At 40.6% G+C, this 21,938-nt stretch overlaps 1 pseudogene; it reads left to right on the top strand.

The window, feature by feature from the left end:
• Positions 1 to 18,013, top strand: part of LOC123833265 — a 34,960-nt pseudogene extending 16,947 nt beyond the window's left edge.
• The last annotated feature ends 3,925 nt before the right edge of the window (positions 18,014 to 21,938 follow it).

Raw genomic sequence — 21,938 nt, 5'->3', positions numbered from 1 at the left:
AAATTACTGAAGTTTTCTTTCATTATTTTTTCAAATAAGTTTTCAATTTCTTCCTCTTCCTCTTCTGCTTCCAGCACTGTTATGATTCAGATGTTGGTATGATTATTATGTTTACTTACTTATTTAACTATTTAAAGTAAACTCTTACTAAATCCTAAACAACCTGAAGTCAGAGAACACATCTTATCAATGCTTTGCATACAAACAGTAAATGTTAAATAATTGTTTTCAATATATTGTTGATATTAATTTCTTTTTTACTTTCATTTTACCAAAATATCTGAATCAATAGTCCAGATATATTCAGAGATCTCACTCCATAGAGAAAGAGTCCTTGGAAAATCTAAGTCCATATGACCTATGCCTTTGTAATACTTAAACAATGAAATCCAGTAAGTGTCAAAGGCAATTATTTTGTCCTAGCAAATACAGACTTTTGGCAAACTACTACAGTCCAATTCAAATCTCATCTATTCTGAAAAGTCATCCATGACCACTCTAGACTGAAACACTGTCTCCCTATGGTTGTAGAAATAGCACTAGGTAGGCAATATGAAACTTGGATTTGTATTGTGGCTCAACCACTAACTAGATGTTTGAAAATAATTGTTTAACTTCAGATTACTCATTTGTAAAATAGGGGAAGTGTCCCAGGGTAAATAATATTTAAAGGTCCCCCTTTCATATCCAACAGTTGTCTGACCAGCCCATTCCAACTCTACACTTCATGTCAAAACCATCTACTTTGCAGCATAGGGTTACAGATCTACCATCCTTGGTTGTGACTGTCTAGGGCTCTCGCCTCACCCTTAATTCTTCCTTCTATTCTAGTGTCTCTCTGACTTCTTTTTTCAAGCCACCTCTTACCCTCCAATGATGGAACTTAGTTTCCCTGGTTTTGATCCTCAGTGCTCTCTAAAGGACTTGGTTTGTATAGATGCTCTGGCTCTTATTGTGCCTGGACATGTCAGGAAAATATTCCCAAGTCATCTGTCGCTGGCCCCTGGGATCCAAGACTGGGTACCTGCCCATTTTCAGGGACACCCAACAGAGACATCATGACCCTTCAAGCGATTTCCAAGAACTGGTCTGAAATTCTGATATTATTACATTAGTTGTTATTACATTAGTTGTTATTTAACTTTTTGTATGTTACACAGATCCACAATCTCCAAAACTCTTGAGGTCAAATGTATTTTGGAAGTCAGAATTTTTCAGATTTCAAAAGGTAATACAGCACATATATCATGTAAAATATAACACCACCATAATTTAAAGCATTAATATTTCTGAAGTGAAACATGTAAGTATTCTTAAGTGGAATAAATGAAAAGTATACATAGCTTCATATCAGTTCCAGCCAGGTTTTTCTGCCAAATAAGTTAATCCCTGGTTAAATTTTACTGCCAAATATATTACCAAAAAAAATATGTTTTCTGGGATTTTTCAATTTCAGAATTACACATAGAGGACTGTGGCTCTAATAAATTTTTGTGAATGTTACTATGATTGCATATATCACAGAGACAGAGATAATATTTTAAATTATTCATATTTCTAGAAAAATACCTTGCACAACACTTAATAAAAACATGTCATGTTTATTTAAAGAATACTTCCCTGAGTGTATACCACATGCCAAAACTATGCTCAGGAGTTGTGAGGCACTAAAATATCGTACAATATGCAGAACTTGCCATTGTGAGCATTACATTCTCAAAAAGAGAAAAGCATAAGACAAATTGTTAAAATGCAAGTCAGTGACTAAGCACCAAAATTAGTGCTGCGGGCAAAAATGATGTCAGAATTAAGAGTAATGAGTCTAAATGTGAAAAGTGTAATTTAGTTTAACAGGAGCTGTCAATATCTCACAACCGTCAAAGTTGGCATAATGATTTATAGTCTGCAGCAGAAGTAGTTCCCTAGTTACATAGAAAATCACTATAATGTTCATTTTAGATACATGGATTTTCAGGCAGAATTTCATTCACACTGATTCCAAAAATGGACATGCATAGAGATAACTCTATATACTAAAAAATGAAGGAGTGTAAAATGGAGAATCAGCACCACATGGCTATATAGAACTGCCCTAGATGAGACAACCTAATTCTGTGCATAGAGGAAATTATTTTTGATGAAATGAAGTTTTAGCTGAACTTTTTTTTGTCAATTGGACCTACTTTGGAAAAAGTAGTAGATTCTGGTAAAAGTTAGTATCCCTTTGAGCCAAGAACAAGTCAGAGAGGAATAAGACACATTTACTCAGGTCACACATTATTTATAAAGCACTAAGCAATTTTAAAGAGAGAAGTGGTCTAATAATTAGTTGTAATATGTTAAATTTGTTTTATGATATAACTTATCTGGCATCCCTTATACCAAAATGTTAAATATTCCTTATAAAAGATAAATATGCTTACAACCATTTTACAGATGAAAACCTTGAACTTGGTGATACTGAATGGATATAGGTCAATTAGATAATCAGTACATGTTAAGTTTTTGATACAAGTATCTTAACTGCAACTTCACTGAATTAACCACTATGAATAACCAAACCTAGCCAGAGCAATTTGAAAATTCATTGACATTGCCCATAATATATATACCTTAAGTAGTCAAAATAATGAGATCAATAGGTTCATAGAAACACTTCCTAAACCTCACTTGTCAATTCTTTCAATCTCTGGAACATAAAGAAGAACGAGGAATAAATAACTTATCAAACAAAAGGTAAAGCCCATTCTGTTATTTCTTGCTATATTCCCTGCCATAGTCTTAAAACAGTAACATTCCAGTATGAAATTTATAAGAGAAATAATGATTACTTGTTTTAGATGATCCTCTTCAGGAAGTTGAATTTATTATCTGATATCAAGTGAATCGTGAAGTATTTTTAGATTTTTTTCCTGTCAATTGAATAATGAAAAGGAAACATCCTAGCTGTCTGAGTGGGAAGAAAAGCCTGGCAAAGACTATTACTGGCAGAATGAAAGGAAGCCTATAAGTGATATCAGATGACATCTTCTATGGGGTTATTTTAGTGGTGATATCATCTGACATCTTCTATAGGGTTATTTGCGGTGAGTGTGACATTTTCTTAATGAGAAGATTAGGAAGCTGGCCTAAAAGAGCCATATATAATGTATAAGGCCAATGAACATATGGATAAAGTGTTGCTGGAAAAGTGTAAATACGACTCTTGAAGTAGTAAATGAAGGTTAAACATTAACAGCTGGCCCAGGGGAAATGCAGGGGGTGGGGGGAGGGAAGTGAGCTGTCTGTTTTATGCTGGTGTTTCGCTAGCCAGTAAGTCATCTTTATCTGTTTCCCATTTCGAGTCACCTGGCCAAAATATATTACATTTCAAAGTTTAAGGAAATAACTTTTAAAAGTTGCTTTCATTTAGTTAAATTAACCAAAAAATACATTTTAGGATTATGACTTTGAATTTTGAGCTGCCTGGGTCTCTCTTTTCCTTTTTAAGAAAGCAGTACTGGAGCTACTATTGGTGAGGGAAGCTGAAGAAGAGTACAAGAGAAGAGGGTAAAAAGGGAGAAAGCAGAGTTTCGTGCTGAGAATCTGAAGAGTGAAGATGATGGAGACACTGGGCTATTAGCATTCTGCTCTACTTACAATATTCCTCACTGCCAGATTCCCCTGCTGTAGCTTTTCTTGGACAGTGACTTATTTTGATTGTTTTGAATCGAGAATGTTTCTTTCTACTTCTCTTACACCTGCCAGGTCCAACAATTTGACAGAGATCTAAGATGGCTATGGAGTAGGTAAAAGCTGCACTCACCTCATCCCAAGAACAAACTGGAATTGCAACTAAATTATAGATCTATCATCCTTAATAACCAACTGAAGACTAGCTAAGAGAAGTCTCATAACCAAGGATTTATAGGAGAAGCCAAATCGAGACTGCTCCAGTTTGCCAAGAGCCAGTCACGGGCAGCATCTTACACTGACCTTCACCAGAGTCCTGCCCAAGAGTCCCAGAAACCAACACACCCTGTAGTCAGCTTCTGACAACATCAGAGCAGGATCCTAAGCTTCACAAGCAGCACATCCAAAGGAGGATCTCCGCAGGCACCAAACCCTAAAAGTAAATTCTACTTCATGTGGTCAGCACCTGCACAGCAGCACTCACACTGCTGTCAGTGTTTAGCCTCATACTTAGCCAGCATGAGGGCCTATCCCACACATAAATGGGCCAATAGCAATCAAGACTCAATTACAACAAGGTCCACATAACCCACATAAGGGACATTCCTGGAACATCCAGTTCCGGTGATCAAGGACACTGCACCACTGGACCTCATAGGACACCAACTACATAAGGCCACCTCATGAAAACTTGGAGTCATAGCAGACCTATTTAATACACAGAATCAAACATAATGAGGCAGCCAAATGGGGAGTCAAAGAAACAGGTTCCAAGTGAAAGGACAGGTAAAATATCTAAAACAACAGCTAAATAAAATGAATTTATCAGATATAGAGTTCAAAGTAATAGTTATAAATTCTCAACATCATGAAAAAGGACATAGAAACCATAACAAAAGCCCTGAGCTTCCCAAGACATGGCGCTAAGGATGTAGCAGTAGGGATTCCAGCTCTGCACCCAGCAGTCCGACTTCTTCCTGATGCTGCTTTTCAAGGATTTTACTTAGAAGATCCACAATGGTGGAGGAGTAAGTAGAAGCTACACTAACCTCCTCCCAGGACCAATCTGGAATTACAACTAAATTGCAAAGAAATCATCCAGAATAAACAACTGAACAATAGCGGGAGAAAAACCTTATAACCATGGACAGACAGAAGAAACAGTTTCACCGTAGTGTACAGAGTGCACCGGACTTGTACAGAGTGCAGAGGAGACGTCAGAGTGTTGGTTGGGCTCCCACAGGCAGCAGCTGAAGTGCCTAAGGAATATTTCAGCAGCCAGGGGCTTCCCCCTGAGAAGTGTGAGGTCTGAACCCCATGCTAGGCTCCCCAGCCTACAGCACCAGAGCCTGAAAAGAAGCCAGACAACATCCAGCTGTGAAAAGCGGCAGGGTTTCTCTTTATCAGGGATAGGTGGCTGGAGTCACAGAGAGCCTTTTAAAAGGACAACACATAAAATTTCATTTGCAGCCACTTACCCTGGGCTCCAGCAAATGGGGGACAGAGTGGACTAGAGAGTGGACTTGAGGAAAGACTGGGGAGAGAGTGGCTTTGGGGAAAGAACTGAGAGAGTAGCTGCCAAGGTCCTGGTGCTGAGTCATTGACTAATACTGCAGGAGCCATCTTGCACAGGCAGACTACTCCCCTCCAAGTGGCATGAGCCTGAGTGAAAGCAAAAGCCACACCCACAGGAATTACTCTGCCCCGCCCCGTGGTGCTTAAGCTCAACTGCTGAGTGCAGAGTGACTAGATCAACAACTGAAGGAGTCAGCCACAGAACGTGGTTCCCTAGTAGTCTCCAACAGGCTGCTTAAGGCCAGCCTGGGACACCATCTGACATCATCAAAGGCAGATCCAGAAAAAAAAAAAAAACAGTAATAAATACTAGATGCTACCGAAACAAATTCCACTGCAGTCTTCATGACTGGTGATATTTTTCTCTCCTGCATAGCTTTTTAACATTCATTTCTTGTCTTTCAAGTTTGTGCATATCAAGTCACTGGATTTTATATTATAGTTTATTTCAAATCTCATATTTTGCTCTTCCTTTCTCTTACCCAATTTTACCTACTTATTTCCTCTTTTTATTTTCATTTTAAATTTTGTTTTCTCTCTTGCTATAACTTGTTTCCATTCTGCACTCTTACTATTTCTGCCCCCTCACCATTTTTCTTGTCACTGGTCATCTCACATTCTTTTTCCTGGTTTTAAAATACCCTTATTCTCTCTCCACCTTTATCATTATTTGCTTGTTGGTTATGGATAGCATGGTTGTTGTGGCATTACTTCCATTCTATCTCTAGATCTGCACTGTTTTGGTATTTCAAATCTCAAATTATACCATTCCCCTCTCCCACTCAACTCTGCCTTCCTCTTGCCCTTTCTCTTTTTTTGTCTCAAATTTTATTTTTCCCTGTCTTAGCCTGGTTTTCATTCCATACTGTTAGTATTCCTTCTTCCTCTACCATCTCAAAATTGCTCCCCTTTCCTCTAGACATCTCTAAAGCTTTTCTTTCTTTCTTTGTTCCCTCTTATTCCCATCCCACTTATATTCATCTTAGCTTCTTTGTTGTCAATAGTGTTGAGGTGGATCTTTTTCTCCAATATGGTTCCTATTTTTTAATTTATTTACTTATTTTTCCTTTTTATTTCTGTCTCTCATTATATATGTTTTTAATTTCTGTTTAAACCTAACACTAGATGCTTCATTTCTCTTGCTCCATTCCACCTTCTTCATTCCCTTACTTGCGATGTAAATTTTACTTTCTCTCTTCACCTTGCCCCAATTCCCTACTCTTACTATTGCTCTTCCCTCTACCCTCTCAAAATCATTTTTCTTTCAGTTAGTCATCTCATATTCATTTCTACTTTCTTATGATAGTCTTAATCTATTTACACCCTTATTAATACTGGATGTTCAACATCACTAGCCATCAGAAAAATGCAAATTACAGGGTGGAGGGGAATAAATGGGGGGAAATGGGACAGCTGTAATAGCATAATCAATAAAATATATTTTTAAAAAAGAAAGATACAAATTAAAACCACAATGAGATACTACCTCACACTGGTCAGAATGGCCATCATAAGCAAATCAACAAACCACAAGTTCTGGCAAGAAAAGGGAATGCTGCTAGTGCACTGTTGGCGGAAATGCAGACTGGTGTAGCCACAGTGAAAAACACTATGGAATTTCCTCAGAAAACTAAAAATGGAACTGCCTTTTGACCCAGTGATTCCACTGCTGGGACTATATTCTACGAATCCTGAAACATCAGTTCAAAAGAACCTATGCACCCCTATGTTCATAGCAGTGTTATTTACAATAGCCAAATGCTGGAAGCAACCTAAGTGCCCATCAGTAAATGAGTGGATCAAAAAACTGTGATAAATTTACACAATGGAATACTATGAAGCAGAAAGAAAGAAGGAACTCCTACCTTTCACAACAGCATGGATGGAACTGGAGAATATTATGCTAAGTTGAATAAGCCAGGTGGCAAAAGACAAATACCATATGATCTCATTTATAACAGGAACCTAATGAATAAAACACATAAGCAAAATAGAACCAGAGGCAAGGAAACAAGGAACAAACTGACAGGGACCAGAAGGGAGAGGAGAGGGGAATCAGAGAGGAAAGAACAGCAAGGGCCTAGTTAAAGAACAAGCATAAATGGCCCATGGACGTGGACAACAGGGTAGGGACCGACTGTGGGATCAGGAGGTAGGCCACACAGGGGACAGCAATGGAGGGAAATTGGGACAACAGTACTAGAACAACAATAAAAATAAAGAAATGAAGATTTAAAAAAAGTAACCATAAAAAAGGACCAGTCAGAAATAAAGAATACTGCCCTGGCTGGTGTAGCTCAGTTTATTGAGTGTAGGCTGTGAACCAAAGGGTCACCAGTTCCATTACTAGTCAAGGCACATGCCTGGGTTGTGGACCAGGTCCCCAGTGGGGGGCATGTGACAGGAAACCACACACTGATATTTCTCTCCCTCTCTTTCTCCCTTCCTTCTGTCTATAAAAATAAATAAATAAAATCCTTAAAATTTTTTTTAAATAAAGAATACAGTATCTGAAATGAAAAATACACTAGAAGGAATTAATAATAGTTTGGATAAAGCAGATGATCAAATCAGCAATTTGGAAGACAAGGTAGGAGAAATCACACAATCAGAGCAGCAGAAAGAAAAAATAATTTTAAAAAATGAGAATAATTTAAGGGACTTTGGGAACAACCTGAAATGTAACAGCATCTGCATCATAGAGTTACCAAAAGGATTAGAGAGAGCAAGGAATTGAGAACCTGTTTGAAGAAACAATGACCAAAAGTTTCCCTAACCAGGTGAAGAAAAAAGACATACAGGTCCAGAAAGCATAGAGTCCCAAACAGAATGAATCCAAAGAGGCCCCTATCAAGACTAATCATAATTAAAATGGCAAAATTTAAAGAAAAAGAGAAAATCTTAAAGGCCACAAGAGGAAGACAACTAGTTACCTACAAGGGAGCTCCCAAAAGAATGTCAACTGATTTCTCAACAGAAACACTTCAGGCCAGAAGGGACTGGCATGAAATATTTAAAGTGATGAAAAGCAAAGACCTACCACCAAGACTACTTTACCCAGCAAGGGTATAATTTAAAATTGAAAGAGAAATAAAGAGCTTCTCAGACAAGAAAAAGCTAAAGGGCCCTGGCTGGTGCAGCTCACTGGGTTGAACGCTAACCTGCAAACTGAAGGGTCATTGGTTCAATTCCCAGTCAGGGCCATGCCTGGGTTGCAGAAATCAACCATAAGAAAAAAACTACAAAACACACAATGTCATGGAAGACAAATAACATGTTACTTAACAAGGAATGCGTTAACAATGACATCAAGGAAGGAATCAAAAGATACTTTGGAACAAATGAAAATGAGAACAGAATAACACAAAATCTATGGGACACAGTAAAAGCAGTCCTAAGAGGGAAATTCATAGCATTGCAGGCCTATTTCAAGGGGAAAAAATCTCAAATAAACAACTTAACTTTGCATTTAAAGGAACTTAAAAAAGGAAAGCAAACAAAGCCCAAAGTGAGTATAAGGAAGGAAATAATAAAGACCAGAGCAGAAATAAATGAAATAGAGTCTTAGAAGAAAACACAAAATATCAATGAAACCAAGAGTGGGTTTTGTGAAAAGACTGGCAAACCTTTAACCAGACTCATTAAGAAAAAAAAAGGAAGAGGACCCAAATAAATAAAATCAGAAATGAAAGAGAAGTAACAACTGATACCACAGAAACAAAAAAGATTGTAGGTAAATTTTACAAACAGCTACATGTCAACAAATTGGACAATCTGTGAGAAACTGTTAAATTCCTAGAAATATATGATCTTCTGAAACTGAATCAAGAAGAATCAGAGAATCTGAATAAACAGATTACACCTAGTCAAATTGAAGCAATAACCAACAAACTCCCCACAAACAAAAGACCTGGGCTTGATGACTTCACAGGTGAATTCTACCAAACATTCTAAGAAGAACTAACACCTCTCATTCTCAAACTATTCGAAAAAATTCAAGAGTAGGGAAGACACCTACACTCATTTTGTGAGGCTAGCATTATCCTAATACTGAAACCATAAAAAGACACTACAAGAGAAAAAAATCATAAGCCAATATTGCCGATGAACATAGGTGTTGAAATCCTCAACAAAATATTAGCAAACTGGCCCTGGCTGGTGTGGCTCAGTGGCTTCAGGGCTGGACTGCAGAAGCAAGGGGTCATTGGTTTGATTCCCAGTCAGGGCACATGCTTGGGTTGCAGGCCAGGTCCTCAGTAGGGGACGCATGAGAGGCAACCACACCTTAATGTTTCCCTCTCTTTCTCTCTCCCTTCCCCTCTAAATATGAATAAATAAAATCTTTTTTAAAATATTAGCAAACTGGATCCAGCAATACATAACAAATTTCTCACACCATGATCAAGGGGAATTTATTCTAGTGATTCAAGGTTGGTACATATCTGTGAATCAATAAATGTGACATACCACATAAACAAAATAAAGGATAAAAAACAAATAATGCAGAAAAAGCATTTGAAAAAATCCAGCACCCATTTATGACAAAAGTTCTTACCAAAGTGTAAACAGAGGAAACATATCTTGACATTATAAAGGCCATATATTACAAACACACAGCCAACATCATACTTAATAAGCAAAAAGTACAAGCATTTCCCTTAAGATCAGGAACATGACAAGGATGTCCACTTTCACCACTCTTATTCAACATAGTGCTAGAAGTCCCAGGCACAGTGATCAGACAAGAAGAAGAAATAAAAGATATCCAAATTGAAAAGAAAAGGAAAACTGTCACTATTTGCAGATGACAAGATACTATATGTAGAGTACCTAAAAATTCCATTAAAAAACTACTAGAATGGATAAATTAATTCAGTAAAGTAGCAGGATACAAACTTAATATCCAGAAATCAGTCACATTTTTATACACCAATAATGAACTATCAAAAAGGGAAACTAAGAAAACAATCCAATTCACAATTGCTTCAAAAAGAATAAAATACCTAGGAATAAATTTTACCAAGAATGTAAAAAACATGTACTTGGAAAATTATAAGAGACAGAAGAAAGAAAGTGAAGGAGATACAAATAAGTGAAAGGATATACCATGTTCATGGATAGGAAAAATTAACATTGTTAAAATGTCCATACCACTCCAAACGATCTATAGATGCAATGCAATTCTTATCAAGATACCAATGGCATATTTCACAGAAATAGAAAAAATAGTCCAAACATTTATGTGAAACCACAAAAGACCCTGAAGAGCCACAGCAATCTTGAGAAGAAGAACAAAGTAGGAGGAATCCTGCTATCTGAAATGAAACTATACTACAAGTTCATAATAATGAAAACAGCCTGGTACTGGCATAAAAACAGACATATAGATCAATGAAACAGAATAGAGAGCCCATAAATAAACCTATAACTTTATAGTCAATTAATATTTGTTAAAGAAGGCAAAAACATATAATGAGGTAAATACAGTCTATTCAATAAATGGTATTAGGAAAATTGGACAGATCTACCCAAAATACGAAATGAGACAACCTTCTTACACCATACACAAAAATAAACTTAAAGTGGATTAAAGACTTAAAATAACATTTAATTTAGCCTCAAAACCATAAGAATCCTGGAAGAAAATATAGGCAGTAAAATCTTGAGGCATTTCTGACAGCAATATTTTTTTCTAATATATCTCCTTGGGCAAGGGAAACAAAAGAAAAAATAAACAAATGGGATTACATCAAACTAAAAAGCTTTTGCACATCAAAGGAAAACATCAACAAAGTGAAAAGAAACCCACTTAATAGGAGAACATATTCACCAATGATATATCTGATAAGGAATTAATATCCAAAATTTATGAAGAACTCATAAAACTCAACATCAAAAAAACAAACAACTCAATTTAAAAGTGGGCAAAGGAACAGAATAGACATTTCCCCAAAGAAAATATATAGATTGCCAATAGACATATGAAAAGATGTTCAATGTCAGTAATCATCAGAGAAATTCAAATTAAAACTACAATGAGATGTCATCCCACACCTATCAAAATAGCTATCATCAATAAATCAAAAAAACAGCAAGTGTTGGCAAGGATGTGAAGTGGAACCTTGTGAACTGTTTATGAGAATGCGGATGGGTACAGCCACTGTGGAAAACAGTAATGTAGATACCTCAAAAAATTAAAAATGGAATTGCCTTATGACCCAGAAATTGCATTTCTGTGAATTTATCTGCAGAAGCCTGAAACACTAACTTGAAAGACAATATACACACTACTGTTTCTAAGGACTTAAAATTTGTACGTTTTAAAAATTGGAGACTTCTAGTCAAGATGGCGGCACAGGCAGACATGGCTTACCTCTTCACACAACCACAACAAAATTACAACTAATATATAGAACACCATCAGTCAGAACTGTCAGAATTCGAATTAAATGGAAATCTGACAACTATGGAATTAAAGAAACAATATCCATCCTGACTCATAGAAGGGTAGCAGACCCAGAATGGGCTAGTACCACACCCACATGTCGTAGATAAAAATTCAAGAGTGATATCTCAGGAGCAAAATCTCAGGAGCAAAGAGTCCCAGCCCCAAACCAGGCCACCCAGCCCAGGGTTCCAGTGCCAGGAAGATAAGTCCCCACAACATGTGGCTGCAAAAACCAGTGGGGATTGAGTCAGTGGAAGAAACTTCTGGAGCCCCAAGCAGTTCCTCTTAACAAACCCATACATGGACTCACCTATTCACTTTCTCTGAGCTCCGGCAGTGGGGTGGCAGCTTAAAGGGCACCAGTGGTGTACTGGGAGAGTCTGAGGTGTCTGGTATCAAGGTGGACAGAGGCCATTGTCCCTTTTCTGGGCCCTCCTCCTGCAGGGCCACAAAGCCAGCAAGCTGGTACCATATCTGAGATTCCAACATGGCTAACACTGTTTGACCCACCTTAGAGATCCCCAAAGACCGTCCCACCCAAGTTATGGCCCACACAAGCTGCTTTTCCATATGAATGGCTGGCTTTGGCTCATGCTGCACAACTTCCTATATCATCTTAAATAAACAGCAGCTGACTTCAGTGAGCCCCAGACCCTGCACTTGCAGCACCCAGCCTAGATTCACAGTTGGGCTTCGTCTGGGAATCTCCCAGACCAGCACAAGTAACAGCCATCTCAGATTGCTTTATAGGTCAGGTACAGTGGCCCCAGGCAAAACACAGGTTGGGGCTGATCTTGGCCTGTACCACCTAGGAAACCCCAGGGCCAACACAGCCAGTGGACAGCTACAGACCACACTGGAGCACCACCACCCTGCCCCTACATGGCTGATCCTCCATGGAGGGTGGAGGGTGGTAGTAAACATTTGCAGCCAATCCTTGTAGCTGAATGGCCTGGGTAAATCCCTCCCATTGACCTGCCAACAGCAACTGAGTCTCAATTACAACAGAAGGGTGTACTTAGCCCATGTGAAGGGCACTCTTCAAGTACCCAACTTGGGTGATAGGGGAGGCTGTGCCACTGCACCCTGTAGGACACCTACTACATTAGGCCCTGCTACCAAGACAGGGAGTCATAGCAGCACCTCTACCTAATACATAGAAACAAACACAGGAAGGCTACCAACATGAAGAGACAAAGAAACATAACCCAAATGAAAGAATAGATCAAAACTCCAGAAAAAGAGCTAAACAAAATGGAGATAAACCATCTATCAGATGGAGAGTTCAAAATACTGGTTATAATGATGCTCAAGGAACTCAGTGAGATCTTCAGCAGCATAAAAAAGACCCAGTAAAAATAAAGGGTACACCAATTGAAATAAAGAAAAAATTACAACAACAGAGTTGATGAAGCAAGAATCAAATTAATGATTTGGAACATAAGGAAGAAAAAACAACCAATCAGAACAAGAAGAAGAAATAAGAATCCAAACAATGAGCAAAGTATAAGCAGCCTCTGGGACAACTTCAAGAGGTTAAACATTCGCATCATAGGGGTGCTGTAAGGAGAAGAGAAAGACCAAATAATTGGAAATCTATTTGAAAAAATAATGAGAGAAAACTCCCATAATTTGCTGAAGGAAATAGACATGCAAGTCCAGAAAGTACAGAGAGCCCCAAGCAAAAGAGATGCAAAGAGGCCCATTTCAAGACGCATCATAATTAAAATGCCAGAGGCTAAAGATAAAGAGAGAATCTTAAAAGCAGCAAGAGAAAAGAAGTTAGTTACCTACAAGGGAGTTCCCAGAAGACTATCAGGTGATTTCTCAAAAGAAACTTTTCAGGCTAGAAGGGATTGGCGAGAAATGTTCAAAGTCATGAAAAGCAGGGACCTACAGTCAAGATTGCTTTTCTTAGCAAAGCCAACATTTAGAATTGAAGGGCAGGTAAGAGCTTCCCAGACAAGAAAAAACTAAAGGAGCTCATCATCACCAACTATTATTATATGAAATGACAAAGGGAGTTATTTGAGAAAAAGAAGATAAAAACTATAAACAATAAAGTAGCAATAAATACATATCTATCAACAATTGAATCTAAAAACAAACAAAGCAAACAATAAGAATGGAGACATCATTGTGGATAAGGAAAGCATTTTGATGGTTGCCAGATAGGAAGAGGGTGTGGTGAAATGGGAGGAGAGGTGAAGGGATTAAGAAGTACAAATAGGTAGTTATAGAATAGCCATGGGGATTTAAAGTACAGCATAGGAAATGGAGAGGCCAAAGAATTTATACACATGACCCATGGACATGAACAATGGTAGGAGGATTGCCTGAGGGAGTGGGAATACTGGGTGTAGTGGAACAAAGGAGGAAAAACCAGGGCAACTGTAATAGCATAATCAATAAAATATAATTTAAAAAATAAAAATTGAAAAAATATTTTTAATGTATTGACTTTTTTTAGAGAAAGAGAGGAAGTGGGGGATACAGAGACATCAATTTGTTGTTCCACTTATTTATGCATTCATTTGTTGATTCTTTTATGTGCCCTGACTGGAGATAAAACCCGCACCTTGGTACATTGTGATAATGCTCTAACCAACAGACCTACCTGGCCAGGGCTCATAATTTGAACTTTTACAGATTCAATCTTAGACCAGAAATACCATCTATGTTCTCCACACACACTCCTCCCACTTCAAAACTATATCACAAATTCTTCTGCATTCTGTAACTGAAAATCCACTCATTTGGTTCAGGAACACCAAGTGTTCCATGCAACTTGAAAAATCAAGATATCACTGGTTTTGGGTTTTCCAGTTGCATGGCAGAGTTAATTGAATTAAATGTAAGAATCAAGTGTCCTCACAAATCTACTATAGAATACTAGTAGGTAGAGCTAGCTTGTGGTGCTCATTCTGCAAGTGTATGGAATACACTTCAGTCAGTAAGTATATTTACCCCGGGTATACTTCTGGTAGTAGTATATATGTAAAATTACTGGTGTGAAAAGCAAGCATTTTCCACTGACACTGGATCATATCTTCCCATTGAGACCAAATCATTTTCAACTTTGGATGTAGAATAAATGAAGCAAAGCTCTTTTTCCCTTGGATTGTGTCCTGGAGGTAAAAAGAAAAAATACTAGTTGCTTATCACTCAGTTTTTTTAAATTTTGCTATTAAACTTCTAATTTATTTCTAGAGTTTTTAAAAAAATTACTTTGAAAGCACTAAATGTTAATCAGTCCTCCATCTCTGAAAAAATACATGCAATGGTACTCTTAGAGCATACATCTTTTTATTTACAGTATGGGAAAGAAATAGTATGTCATGTGGTAAATGAATCCATCAGTCATAAAAACTTATACAGAAAAATACCTATAATTTTTACTCAAGAGACATGGTTAATGTTAAAAGTTATAGTATTATAGCCTTGGCTGGCATAGCCCAGTGGATTGAGCGCGGGCTGCAAATCAAAATGTCGCAGGTTCGATTCCCAGCCAGGGTACATGACTGGGTTGCAGGCTATAACCCCCAGCAACCGCACATTGATGTTTCTCTCTCTCTCTATCTCCCTCCCTTCCCTCTCTAAAAATAAATAAATAAAATCTTTAAAAACAAAGTTACAGTATTATAATGCTAAATACTGGTTGTATATCTTGAATTTAAAAAATCACAGCCTACTCCTAATAAAATTATTATGACCAATATTGTACATATTACTTATTTTGCTAGGGGAAGTTTATATTTCCTTATCAATTTTATCATAACACTTATAATGAAGTTATATATATTAATAATGGATAGTAAATGAGAACACTGTGAGAATTTAAAGGTGGGCGAGATCAGAGAAGAATTTCAGAGGATGTAGCCTCTGAGTCAGGCTTTGAAAATGGATAGAATTTCCAAAAAGATGAAGCGAAGGGTATGAGCATATTCACTTACCGCTTATGTATTATACCCACTAAATTCCAAGCACAGATAAGGTATATCTATTAACAAGATGGATACACATATTCTCTGCACTCATGAAATAGGTATTCCAAATAAACAAAAATAATGCTCCAACTTACATAAACCAACAAAACATGAAAATAATAGAAGGGGTATTACAGAAGTGTGCCTGTTTGATGTGGAGGGCATTTAAATGTTGATTAATCCAACTGCTTAAATCTGAATTTTTGCTACGTTTCGTTCACTCACACATCCCTGTTGTCTTTACTGAAGTAAAATAGATCACCCAATTATCTAGATTTAGTAATTTCAAAGAAACTTTGATTACAAAGTTTAAAAACACATGTTTAAAATGTAGCATTTTAAAAGTAAATATGAAATGTCTTCCTGTACCTGGGGTTTGAATCCCAGCTCTGCCACAAACTAGCTATATGAACTTGAGGCCGCCACTGTGAGCCTGTTTCCCCAATTATGAAACCAACAGAATAGATCTACTTCAGAACATTTATTGTGAGAATCAAATGAGATAAATGTATCTTCAAATAGTTTATAAGTTACAAAATGCTACATAAATGGAAGCTAATATGATTATTATGTATTTAACTTCCTATATAATTTTACTACCTAGCCAACCTATTCATTATCAAATAAAAAGAATTATCTTATTTATCCAGGGTTTACTTTATACCCACTATAAGGTTAACCTGTTCGAAGAAATAGCATCACATTATCAGAAACCTGCACCTCAGGTTGAAGCACTGTATTTGAGCAAAGCTGTGAAGGACTGTGTAGCCTGGTACAACTGGCTTTTGTACAGACCAGAGGTGTCAAACTCATTTTCACCAGGGGCCACATCGGCTTTGCAGTTGCTTTCAAAGGGCCGAAATAATTTTAGGACTGTATAAATGTAACTACTCCTTAACTGTTAAGGAGCTGAAATTACATTTGGCCCTTTGAAGGCAACCATGAGGCTGATGTGGCCCCTGGTGAAAATGAGTTTGACACCCCTGGTATAGACCATAAACTCTCCCTTTTCCCAAAACTGCAGATATTAACTTTAATATACTCAGCTCCTGAAATAGTTGCTTGTTAGCTAGAACAGCATCACTTCCAAACCACAGTACCACAAAACAAGTGATGGTTTTTCTTTAAGCTTTCTTTGGAAATTAGTTCTTCCATACTTAGACTAATCATTAACAGAATAAAAAATATCTCTTCGTATTCCATATATTTTAACATGTTGCATTTGTAATTACTGCTGAATAATTTCCAAAATGGCTTCAATCACTTCCAAAAACCAAAGCCCAAGAGTGCCGGCTTCCACCAGGAGGTGGGTATCTTTGAGGCTGAGAATACATAGGTGAAGGTACTGCCATTCAATGCCTTCATAGCCCCAAGTTTATACAGAACTCAAGAATCTAAAGTGGCCAAACATCTGAATAGGTTAGGGATCTCCCTTTAGTGCTGATCTGAGTTTCCAGATTACTCACTGGTATGACGTGGTCCTACACTTACACATGACAATAATCTAATAATACATTTCATTTTTGGCTAACTGTTTCAATTCCAGCGGATTCACTAATGATTTACAGTCCACCACATATCTGTAAAACAATAGGATTTTTATAATTGATAAGGGCCATCACAAACAATATTTTTGCAATTATATTGAAATTATTTTCCTTATTCTTGTCACTATGTGATCTTCAGAAGACAGCAATAAGCAGAAATAGTCCTGTATGAACCTTTATTTCAATAAAACAATTAGAACCAAACCCTACAAATGAGTATGTCTTATGCAAGAGTTACATGTTTAGGATCTTTAACAAGTGGCAGCGACAGGCGAGCTCTTTGGAGATAGTCAATAATTAGAATATCTGCCATAATTGTTCTTTTTAAAAAGGTCAGCAAGTCTGAAACCTTAAGACTTGCCACTCTTCAACCCCTTTCGCTGGCATTCATCCTCTGACTACCTCAACACGCACATCCACCGCAAGGAGGAGAGAGAAGAGGTGAAGGGGAGGATCTGAATCGGTCACTCAGCTAAGGGAGACCTGTCCTAGGACACAAAAACGCCACCCCTAAACTCTTGGCTTTTAATTCGTCCGCGCAGCGCCTCCTGCCGGGCCTGAGGACCGCGCTCGCTAAGGGCGTGCGGAGCGCGGGGAGCGCGGACCGCCGCCCGCCCCGACGCTGCCCTCCTCCCGCGGGCAGCAGGGTGCGCTCGGGCCCCGGCTCCGCGCGGACAGCGAGAAAGCACGAGATACCTCCGCGCCGGCCGCGCGAGGCCCTGAGCCGGCGCCCGACGACGCGGCGGGTGACCTGCTTCCACCTGGCGCAGGAGCACGGGTCCTAAGGAGCCCTCTGCGCCGCAGCTGCCCCGACAGGTCTGCGCTCGGTCCCGGGCGAGGCCGCGGCGCCCAGGGCCGTGGGCGTGGTCTCCGCTGCGCCCGCCGACGTCCGGCCGGCGGCTCGGACCCGCTGCGCGGCACGCGCCTCGCCGAGCGCGCCGGGGGCCCGTGGACCGCAGCCCACCGGCGCTCCCGCCAGCTCCGCGACCTTGCCGGGCCCGCACGGCACTTCCCTCCCGCACGCACAGCTCCCGGCCCGCGGGGACCGCTGAGATGAGGGGCGCTGCCCCGGCCCCCGACCCCCGCTCACACCTGCTCCCCAAAGGGGCCTGGAGCCCCAGCCGCCGCGAGCGGTCGACTTTCCTGTGCGCGTCCTACCTCCTGTCCTTTCCCACAGCCTCCTCCGGGGCTCTGCGGTCTCGTTCCGTTTTGAACCCCCCCCCCCGCCCCCAATGCGCTTTTCAACCAGTAATCAAGAGAAGGGGCTCAAAGACGCGTTACCTTGGGAGAACCGAGCTCTTGAGCCGGGTCTCCCGTCCGCAGGTCCGCGGGGTCCCGGCGCTGCTCCCAGGTCTGGAGCCCGCGCCCAGCGTCGCGTCGCCGCGGGGGCTTCCTTCGCGGGCCGGGTGGGCCGCGGGCCCGAGGCGAACTGGTCGCCCGTGTCCCCAGGGGGAGCGAGGCCGTCGAGGAGGGCGGCCTCCCGTCCAGCTCTTGGGGGTGGGAAGCCGTCGGGCCCGGACTTGGCGCGGGCCGCAGGGCGCGAGGTGTGCGCGCCGCTGTGCTCGGAGGCCGCGGTGCCAAGGAGACGCTCGGCCAGGCGGGGAGGCTTCCCGGGGGTAGTTCTGGGGGTTTGAGAGACTTTTCTAGGGGAAGAGGGCAAGGAGGAGATGTCTGCTAGACACAAAGTAGGCCTCTCCCGGCCCTTCTTATCCCCGCCTACCTCTCCCTACCCCGCCTAGGATCTCTTCCCAGGGTCCTTCCCCTCCACCACGCCCTGTTCCCCCAATTCTCACTCCCCCTGCTATCTGTCCCCGAGCCCCCACCCTCATCCGCTCCCACCTCCATGCTCTCCTCTCCGTTGCTCTCCTCTCTTTCCCCGTCAGATCTCTAGCTCGTCCTCCCCTCCACCCCCCAGTTTATGACCTCATTGTTTCTTGGTTTATATGGAAATACACGGTCTTCGGAAATGGGACTAATTCCATTTTTTTTTTACCTACAGTCCATAACAGTTTCTGGTATACAAGGGCGCTGCATAAATATCGAAAAGAATTTTTAACAGGAGAGGAAATGTTTCTCCCCACGCAAGAGTTTTCCTCCGTTGGCTAAGTCGCAGGTCCCCGTTGGCCATCGGTGGAACAGGAGAGCTCTGCGCAGGTTATATGACAAACCATCCGTTCTTTGCTCTCTGATCCAGGTACTGCCCAGATCCAAAGACCCGGCTGGGGCTCCCTGTTCCAAGGGGCGCATGGGGCCGTGAAGGCCTGGGGGGCAAGGGGCCAGGCTTGTGAACCGCCCACCCCAGAGCAGGGCTCGCGGCCGGGTCTCTCCCAGGGGACCAGGGGGACCCCTGTCCGAGCCTCGTCCGAGCCCCGAAGCTGAGAGCTGGCGCGCGACCATGAGGCCAGCTCAGTTCTCCGCAGACTCGGACCATGCCCTGTAACGTGTCTCTAAACAGGAAGCGGGGAAGGTGCGCCTCCAGGTTACTCAGACCGTTCTGCCGCCCCCACAGACGAGGCCCTGGTTCTCCCTCTACACCTCAATTTGTGCTTTGGAGCAAGGCCTCAGAGGAGTGTTGGCTCTGTCCAGCGGAGGCTCGTGGCGAACGTGAGCCTGAAGTCCCTCCCAAGCTTTGTTCCTCTCCCCGGGGCAGAATATTCAGGGCTACGTCTGAGCGCCTCGAGTCGGCTGCGTGGCTTCTTTCTGCTCCGTTAGTGTGTGAACCTTATATGCTCTTTAGACATTATATAACTATAACATATACAATAAATACATTTTCACTGATTACTGTGCTTGCGTAAACAAATATGTCGCTGTGGGCACAAGTAGAGTCTTCGCGGGGGGAAAAAAAAAAAGATGGCCAAGACTGCCGTTTCGGGGTCTTGGCCCACACTACAGCTGCCGACTGGTTGAGTGGCCAAGGGCAAGTCGTTAAGTCCTGCTTCCCATTCCTCTGACATTCACTGAGTAAGGATGTTGGGTAAGGGGTATAATTCCTATGGTCTTTCCTTTCCAACTCAGAGACTGTCCCCCACAGAGGCTTTTTAAAAACTTCCATTAGCTTTTGAATTAGTTGCCTTTGCTTTTCCTCTTTTTAACCCTTTTAATCTCTATGACATTTGGAGGAGAGGTGAGAAACAGTTTAAAATTTAAAGTAAGGAGGAAGCACTCAGAAAAGTCTGAAAAAATGGAGAAAGTGGAAAGATCAATTTCTATAACTTTTTTTTTAAGTTTCCAGTTTCTCCAATGAAAATAAAACCAAACAGAGCCCTTTAGAGCCCAGCCTCTGGCTCAGGTTTCCAAAGAAGCAATGAAATCAATGAAGTTCAAGTTTGTAGAGGTCAGGGTATGTATTGTCTTGGTAGGTTCCCATCAGTCTATCTCATCTCTCTAGGCTGCCACATGGAATACTGTGGGTCTTAATTGCTTGAACAAGCAACTTAAAAAGTTCAAGTAATTCTTTAAAGCAGAAAAATGGTAAAAGTGAAAAAATAAAGGAGGACGGCTAAAGAAGCAGGAAGAGGCTGTATCTTAAAGGGCCTTGTACACTGAATTTGAACTTTATCCTGAAAGCTATGGGAAGCTCTTGAAACATTTTAAGTGGAAAATGAATGATACAATTTGCTTTTTAGAAAGATCACTTGACAGTAACATTGAGGACACAGGAGGGTTGGGTAGATTGTAGGGAAACCAGTTAGGAGACTATTGCAGTAATTACTGATAGAAGCGATGAGAATCTGAATGTAGGCAATGATAGTGGCTGTAGTAATGATATTGAGGGATGATAGGGAAAAAGGGAGGGACTGATACAAGAGATAATAAGAAAGCCAACTTGAGAGAACCTGGTGACTAATTGAGTGTGATGAATGAGTGAGAATGAAGAGCACAGAAAGATTCCCAGGCTTCTAGCTCAAGTATCTGGACAATTGGTGATGCCACTCACCAAAAGAGGAGCCAGGACATGCTGAGTTTAGTGTGTCTGTGAGACATCCAAGCAGAGACACCAGATGAAGGGGTATGTAGGTCTGAAGTGCAGCAGCGATCTGGGCTGAAGGAAAAGATTTAAAAATCACCGCCATAAAAGTAGTTGTTGAAGCCCAGATTTTGATGAATCACTCAAGGAGAGTATTTAGTTAAAGGAAAAAATTAGGGAACATCAATTTAACTGGCCATTGGAGGAAGAGAATAGCCTTGAAGGATATTAAGAAGAAACAGACAGAAAGACCGCAGGAAAGCATAAGTCTATGCATCATTTTGGGGATACCTATGATCTTCTAGTCAGTGGCCTGGGTCTTTACATACATTATTTCATTAAATACATACAGCAACCCTAGGAGACATGTTTTCAAGTAGAAAAAGTTAAGTTCTGATAAGTAACTTAACTAGAGTATGTTTAGCTCTACAGTCGGGTGAAACTTAGATTGAAATCTTACCTCTCTGAGTCTCAGTTCTACACCCACAAAACAGGACTAAATAGAACCTACCTCTGCGGACTGGTGTGAAGACTACATGAGGGAGCACATGTAAACTGCCTGGCACAACATGTACTCAGTACCTGAGAGTTATTATCCTTATGCAGGCCATACCTGCATACCACTATGTTAACTCGAGTGGTTACTGTCTGTTCTTTAGCCCTTCGGCCCAAACGTATATTTTCCCGTGAAGTCCTTAGTGCACGATTAAGACCTGTGCCAGACTAAAGTCTTATAATAA

The sequence above is a fragment of the Phyllostomus hastatus genome, unplaced genomic scaffold (genome assembly GCF_019186645.2).
Source record: "Phyllostomus hastatus isolate PE091 unplaced genomic scaffold, TTU_PhHast_1.1 phas_scaffold_21, whole genome shotgun sequence".
NCBI lineage: Eukaryota > Metazoa > Chordata > Mammalia > Chiroptera > Phyllostomidae > Phyllostomus > Phyllostomus hastatus.
This window is presented reverse-complemented; position numbering and strand designations above follow the sequence as displayed.